The following is an 8,337-nucleotide window of genomic DNA, read 5'->3' as shown; positions in this document are numbered from 1 at the left end:
CATTATGTTTATAGCAGCATTATTTATAATAGCCAGAAGCTGGAAAGAATGCAGATGTCCCTCAACAGAGGAATGGATACAGAAAATGTGGTACATTTACACAATGGAGTACTAGTCAGCTATTAAAAACAATTTATGAAATTCTTGGGCAAATGGATGTATCTGGAGGATATCATACTTAGCGAGGTAAACCAATCACAAAAGAAGTCACTTGATATGCACTCACTGATAAGTGGATATTAGCCCAGAAACTTAGAATACCCAAGATACCATTTGCAAAACACAAGAAAATCAAGAAGAAGGAAGACCAAATTGTGCATACTACATTCCTCCTTAGAATAGGGAACAAAACACCGCATGGAAGGAGTTACAGAGACAAAGTTTGGAGCTAATACGAAAGGATGGACCATCCAGAGACTACCTTACTCGGGGATCCATCTCATAATCAAACACCAAACCCAGACACTATTGCATATGCCAGCAAGATTTTGCTAAAAGGACCCTGATATAGCTGTCTCTTGTGAGGCTATGCCGGTGCCTGGCAAATACAGAAGTGGATGCTCACAGTCATCTATAGGATGGAACACAGGGCCCCCAATGGAGGAACTAGAGAAAGTACCCAAGGAGCTGAAGGGGTCTGCAACCCTATAGGTGGAACAACAATATGAACTAACCAGTACCCCCAGAGCTTGTGTCTCTAGCTGCATATGTAGCAGAAGATGGCCTAGTCGGCCATCATTGGGAAGAGAGGCCCCTCGGTCTTGCAAACTTTATATGCAGGGGAATGCCAGGACCAAGAAGTGGGAGCAGGGCAGGGGGAGGGTATAGGGAATTTTCAGGATAGCATTTGAAATGTAAATAAAGAAAATATCTAATAAAAAAAACTTAGACAAAAACCCGGCCCAGCTATTTCGTCCGTACCTAGTCCGCGGTTATGGTGTCGTTCATGGTGAAAGCCTATCTTCTGGACAAGGAGGAGGCGACCCGCGAGATCCACCGCTTCAGCTTCTGCTTCAGCCCAGAGTCGGAGGCAGAAGCCCAGGCTGCGACCGGCCTGGGGCCCTGCGAGAGGCTGCTGAGCAGAGTGGCTGTGCTGTTCCCCACGCTGAGGCCTGGAGGCTTCCTGGAGCACTACCGCGAGGAGGATGCGGACTTGGCTGCCTTTTCCAGTGATGAGGAGCTGACAATGGCTATGTCCTATGTGAAAGATGACATCTTCCGCATCTACATTAAACAGAAGGAGCGCCGGCGGGAACATCGCCCACCATGTGCTCAGGAGGCACCCCGAAACATGGTGCACCCCAATGTGATTTGTGATGGTTGCAACGGGCCTGTGGTGGGAACTCGCTATAAGTGTGCCCAGACTATGACCTGTGCAGCGTGTGCGAGGGGAAGGGCCTGCACAGGGAACACAGCAAGCTCATCTTTCCCAACCCCTTTGGCCACTTCTCTGATAGCTTCTCTCATAGCCGCTGGCTTCGGAAGCTGAAACATGGACACTTTGGCTGGCCTGGCTGGGAGATGGGCCCACCGGGGAATTGGAGCCCACGTTCTCCTCACGCAGGGGATGGTCGCCCTTGCCCCACAGCTGAGTCAGCTTCTGCTCCATCAGAAGATCCCAATGTCAATTTCCTGAAGAATGTGGGGGAGAGCGTGGCAGCTGCCCTCAGCCCTCTAGGCATTGAGGTTGACATTGATGTGGAACATGGAGGGAAGAGAAGCCACCTGACACCCACCACCCCAGAAAGTTCCAGCACAGGCACAGAAGACAGGAGTAACACTCAGCCAAGCAGCTGCTCTTCGGAAGTCAGCAAACCTGACAGGGCTGAGGAGGGCCCTGCTCAGTCTCTGACTGAGCAAATGAAAAAGATAACCTTGGAGTCGGTGGGACAGCCAGAGGAACAGATGGAGTCGGGAAACTGCTCAGGAGGAGACGATGACTGGACACATTTGTCTTCGAAAGAAGTGGACCCATCCACAGGTGAACTCCAGTCTCTACAGATGCCAGAATCAGAAGGGCCAAGCTCTCTAGACCCCTCACAGGAAGGACCCATAGGGCTGAAGGAAGCTGCCCTATACCCACATCTCCCACCAGAGGCTGATCCCTGGCTGATTGAGAGTCCCTCTGTCCCATGGATGAAACCGAGAAACTCATGGATGCTGTCCATGGGTTTCTCAGATGAAGGCGGCTGGCTCACCAGGCTCCTACAGACCAAGAATTATGACATCGGGGCTGCTCTGGACACGATCCAGTATTCAAAGCACCCTCCACCATTGTGATAGTGCTGTGGCCAAGCCCCACGACCTTGTAGTTGCATCACGTAGAGCAGCAGGGCTTCTATAGATAGGCCCAGTTTCTTGGCATTCTCGTAGAATCTTCAGGTGGGAACGTGTGGTGCCTTTCCAGGCAATAGGAAAGTGCATGCGGAGAGTTCTGAGTGTGCATATGCTGACGCCTGAGAACAGACCCAGGTACCCTTGGCTGAGCTGAGCTTCCTCTGCTTTCCCTAGGCCTGGCCTCTGCAGGGAACAGTGGCACACACTGCACTCCCACCTGCTCTTGCCGCCAGCATTGCACCAGCAGTCCAAATTCCTGCCTGATAACCCGTGTTTCCTTTATTAAAAGTGATTAGTACAACTGCTAGTTATTTTCAACAAATAAAGCCATTATGTTAACAGGGGACTGCCCATAGTGTGTGAAAGGTGGCAGGCAGGGGCCTACAGCTCCTAGGGGGTGGAGAATTCATGTGAAGGATCTTACCATATACTGTCCCCCTTTCTAATGGCCACTCTTTAGTGTTTGTGTCTAATGTTAATGCTTAAAGTACAAGACCCCCATGTAGCTTCCTATGACTTGGTTTTTAAGGAACCTGTAATAAAATGGCATATGCACTTAAAAAAAAATTCCAAATCTCTTTAAGAGACTCAAGCCTCTCTAAAATATCCAACATCTCTATAAAACTACAAAGTGTCCTCTTAACTATGGGCCCTGTAAAACCAAGAAATAAGTTGTATGTCTTATCTCAAAAAGAGTCAGGGCTTAGACATTATTAGATGGATGCAAAACTCAAGTTCAACAGTGTAAAAAAAAGTCCTTCACTGTTTAAGATGACTTCCTGTTATGTGTATGTGCACAAAAGAGAAATGAATTTTGTGCTTAACATCTTGGACTCATTCATTGTTATCTGGACTCCAAAAGACTCCGTTTCTCCAGCTTTGCCATTGGCAGGCAGCACACAGCTTGTCTCATAGTCTAGTTCCACACTGCACGTGTTGCTGTCCTTGGAGGTTGCCCATGGTACTGGCAGCTCCAAAATATCGGGGTCTCCACAGTAACTATGCTGCACTTAATCAGTAGCTTCATCTTGGGATCTCTTCAAGAATTCTGTCCCTGTCAAATTGGTATTTTGTCCATGACCCCTTCAATCCTGGGGTTTCTACTTGCAACTGAGGTCACAACTTCACAAATGGCCTTTCATGGCTTCTCCTCAGGAACTTCAGCCCTCCCAGAGAGGGACAAATCTCAGCTGCTTTCCATGATCCCTTCATGTCTTTAAAGCCAGTACCACCTAAGTAACACTTAGACTTTACCAAGCTCAGCTGCCACAACAGGGTACAGCCTTGGCTGTTTCTGGACCATTACTTCTGTATGCTCACCCTGAATAAATACATCAAGATTTCTTCTTGATGATATTGCTCTCTTTTTAATCACAGCTGATATTTCAACTCTAGCTGACCAGAATCAAGTGTTTCAGAAAAGAAAAGGTTTTACTTCCATGGTCTCTTGTTAATCACAGTTGACTCTTTTGCTATAGTTGAATAGAACCATAGATTCTTAACACAAAATATCACACAAACAGCCCCAGTGGCATCTTCAGTTCTCTCTGAAACTCTACAAGCCAGGCCTCCACTGTTCTGATCTTTCTCAACACTAACTTCCAAGTCTCTGAAATAATAACTTGCTAAACTCTGAACACTCAGTGGTTTTTCTAGTGGCAATTTTATAAGTGTGTTTCTCCCTTAACCCAGCTAGTTATCAAATAATTGATACTGGACTATTATATTTACTTAATTAAAATTAAGGGCACAACAACTGAGCAGTATCACTCTATTTTAATCCTCTAAGCTAACACGGCAACCTTCCTGGTAAAAATTCCAGTGACATTTGCTTTTTATCAAAAAGGATAAGGAAGGACACTTCATACTCATCAAAGGAAAAATCTACCAAGAAACACTCTCAATTCTGAACATCTATGCTCCAAATGCAAGGGCACCCACATTCATAAAAGAAACTTTACTAAAGCTCAAAGCACATCCTGCACCTCACAAAATAATAATGGGAGACTTTAACACATTACTCTCATCAATGGACAGATCATGGAAACACAAACTAAAAAGATGCCCAGTGAAACTAACAGAAGTTATGGACCAAGTGGATTTAACAGATATCTAAAGAACATTTCATCCTAAATCAAAAGAATATACCTTCTTCTCAGCACCTTGTGATACCTTCACCAAAATTGACCATATAATTGGTCACAAAACAGGTCTCAACTGATACAAGAAGATTCAGATAAACCCATGCATCCTATCAGATCTCCACAGACTAAGGTTGGTCTTCAATAGCAACAAAAACAACAGAAAGCACACATACACATGGAAGCTGAACAATGGTCTACTCATCTGTAACTTGGTCAAGGAAGAACTAAAGAAAGAAATTAAAGACTTTAGAATATATCCAAACTTATGGGACACAATGAAATCAGTGCTAAGAGGAAAACTCATAGCTCTGAGTGCCTACAAAACGAAACTGGAGAGAGCACACACTAGCAGCCTGACAGCACACATGAAAGCTCTAGAACAAAAAGAAGCAAATTTACCCATGAGGAGTAGACAGCAGGAAATAATCAAACTCGGGGCTAAAATAAACCAAATAGGAACAAAAAGAACTACACTAAGAATAAACAAACAAACAAACAAACAAACAAACAAAAAACCCAAACAAACAAACAAACAAAAAAAGACAAAAAACCAGAAGCTGGTTCTTTGACAAAATCAACAGGATAGATAAACCCTTAGTCTGACTAACTAGAGGGTACAGAGACAGTATCCAAATTAATAAAATCAGAAATGAAAAGGGAGCTATAACAACAGAAACAGGAAATTAAAAAAATTCTACTACAAAAGCCTATATTCAACACAATTGGAAAATCTGGATGAAAATGACAATTTTCTAGACAGATACCAAATACCAAATTTAAATTAGGATCAGATAAACCATCTAAACAGTCCCATAACCCCTAAAGAAATAGAAGCAGTTTTTAAAAGTCTTCCAACTAAAGCCCAGGCCTAGATGGGTTTAGTGCAGAATTCTATCAGACCTTCAAAGAAGACATAATACCAATGCTTTTCAAACTATTCCACAAGATAGAAACAGAAGGAACGCTACCCAATTCATTCTATGAAGCCACAGTTAAGCTGCATATTCTCCCTTGGAGATTGTATGGTTCCTGTCTAATCAGAAACTTGTTATAATTTCCTTTCATAGAGGACTTCATAAGAGATTTTTTCTACTTCTATTATGTTTTATGTTCCAAATAGATTTTAAAAACTTGTTCAGTGCATATTACTTTTAGTTTCAGAAGATATCATGCATATTTAAAAGGCATTTATTATATATTATTTTGATGACTTAAACTTTTAATAATCAAAATAAAACCAAGACTTTAAAAAACTCATACTTATTTAAATTTGGTAAGTTTACATGAATTTCGGTCTTACTTAAGTAGGATTCAGTTAGCTTTAAATTTACAAATGAGTACAGAATTAATATGTAAAGAGTTGACTACTGACTGCATATACCTAGGCTATTCTGAGAAACAAAGGTTGTCAAAATGTAGAGTTTTGTCAAGGTCAAAACCTGGAGAAGGTACAGAACCGACTTTGTTGTGTTCTCTAGCTTTGAATTTAGGCAACCTCATTCGTGAATTCAACCTGCTGTGCATCAAAACTAAAGATGCTGCAAAGAAGGCAGATACATCTCGGTATACAGTGCTCTTGCTCAGTGGCCACATTTCCAGGCAGTGAAGAACAACACTTGGTCACCCCAACACAGAAACAGAAGCCCTGTCAAGTACCACAAGTGGAGAGTTTCAATCTAGTAAATTATTTAGCAGGACACAAACATTCCAATTAGTTGCTGGACTAGAAGAAAACACTGTTGATGCTCAAAGTGACCTAGGCAATAAGAGCTGCAGCAGACATCTGTCACCCCCAGGAACTTGGAGACCCAAGGTAGTATTATCATAGCTTTGGAGATTAGAGAAAGGGTTTCCCATTGCTGGCTCTTTCACCATGAGGTAATGCTTGGTTAATGAAGGGGTGACCCACAGGGGAAATAAAGAATTACAGTTTTCCCCACTGCTAGGCATTCATAGAATGCAAGCCTTTTAAGCTTTCTTCTTATTCCTGTGTCTTATCTGCTTCTCCTGGTAGAAGCCTTTCGGAAGCCACTGGGAGGGTAATTTGCAGGGTCCCACCTGTGCTAGCCACAGGACAATAGAAACCAAGAAGTAGACGAGAATTACTGCACACTGTGGGTTTAATGCTCGTGTCCCACTCAGACAGATTTACTGCATACAGTGGGTGCAACGCTTGTGCCCTGCTCAGATTTGTGGAAGCCAAACTGCCTACAATGCTGATACTTGAAGGTGGGACCTTTGGAAGATGAACTAGATCAGGAGGCTGCCACATTCTTGGGGGGATTATGGGAAGAAATGATAAGATCTGCTTGAAGATAAAGCAGGAAAGTAGATATTCTCATCAGATATTGGATAGGCTTTTGTGGTATTGTTATTGATAAAGACTTCCAATCTGTGGTATTGTGTTGTGGTAGCACAAATTGAGTAAGACTGCATGATCTAGCAATTACACTTTTGAGTAAATAATTACTTCTAAATTGAAAGTAGGGACTCAAACATTCTCTTACACTCATTTTCATTCACACTCTAAAAGGTAGCCAAAATCAAATAAGGAAACGCAAGGTGGAGTAGACACACAAGAGAATATTATTCAGCCTTTAAAAAGGAAGGAAGTTTTTTCTCATGGAACAACACCTATAAACCGAAGACCCCATGAAACCAATAAACCACTTACATAAGTATAAACACTATATAAGTGTACTTGTTCCCCAGTGGAGTCAACTTAGAGAAATAAAGCAAGATAGTACTGCCAGGAGCTGAGTCGGGGGGTGGGGGGTGGGACAAGACATTGTCTAACAGGTGTGGGTTCTGTTTGGAAGAAGTTAATGGGGTGGCCGAGCACCTTGTGAGTACACCTACATTCCCCAGACTGTACATTTACAAATGGCTACATCCATGAATTTTATGTTATGAATCATGAATTACAAGTGTAGTGTTATGCACACCCCTTTTTCCACCATTTTTTTTCTTGAGACAGAGTTTCTGACCATCCTGACCCTGGCTCAGAGGGTTGATTGGCCTCAAATTTGGAGATCTGCCTGTTTAATCCCTGGAATGAGAGGCAGAGAGAGGAGAATCTGTGTGAGTTCAAAGACAACCTGATAGACACAGAGAGTTCTGAGACAGCCAGAGCTACATAGTGAAACCCTTTTCTACCCCCACCCTCCATTCTGAAGAACCAAGAAATACAGAGTGAACTACTGTGCTAAGGACTTGCAGTGAGCTGCATTGCTAAGCTAGGGTGGTAAGTATGCCAGATGGAGACCATGCTGTTTTGATGAAGTTGTTTCCTACTTAACATTGGTTTATGGAATGTCTCCTTTTCCGTAGACAGAGGACAAGTGGAGTAATGCAGGTGGCTGTCAGGACTAGATGGAGTGTCCCTTCCAGCAGTTTTCTACCAGGAAGTGGGGACAGTCCAGAAGACAGTGCTGGATGATGACATAGTAAAGAAAGTCGGTGAGAAGACCTGCCCTAGAGCATCTCCAGCTAAAGCTCAGAGTGCAGAAGTCCACAGAATAGGGGCATCTCTGCAGCATCCATAGGAAGGGTGGGGAGGAAGTGTACAGTATCTCAGGGCCTCCTTATACTCTAGGACTTCTGACAGCAGTGGGATGGAACCTTGGGCTATGAAGTAGGAAGGGAGACCAAAGATAGGTGTGGGGCTGCCCCTGGAATTGGAAGTCACAGGTTGTGGGCTGGGCCTGGTGGTGGCAGATGTTTGAGGAAGACTGCCCGGCTGAGAATAGGAAGGGAGAAAGGTGGAGGCAGAGGGCTGCAGGCTGGTGGGTAGAGGTTGTGGATTGTTACTTTCCTGATATGCTTTTTGAAGGTAAAACACCTCCACCCCTCCCAG

At 43.6% G+C, this 8,337-nt stretch overlaps 1 pseudogene; it reads left to right on the top strand.

Moving 5' to 3' along the window:
* The first annotated feature begins 934 nt into the window (after positions 1–934).
* Positions 935–2,300, top strand: LOC110302322 (sequestosome-1 pseudogene; annotated as a pseudogene).
* The last annotated feature ends 6,037 nt before the right edge of the window (positions 2,301–8,337 follow it).

Source organism: Mus caroli, unplaced genomic scaffold (assembly GCF_978045245.1).
Source record: "Mus caroli unplaced genomic scaffold, Mus_caroli_1 scaffold_1, whole genome shotgun sequence".
NCBI classification, from domain to species: Eukaryota; Metazoa; Chordata; class Mammalia; order Rodentia; family Muridae; genus Mus; species Mus caroli.
The sequence above is the reverse complement of the archived record's forward strand: the minus strand, read 5'-3'. Positions and strand labels throughout refer to the sequence as shown.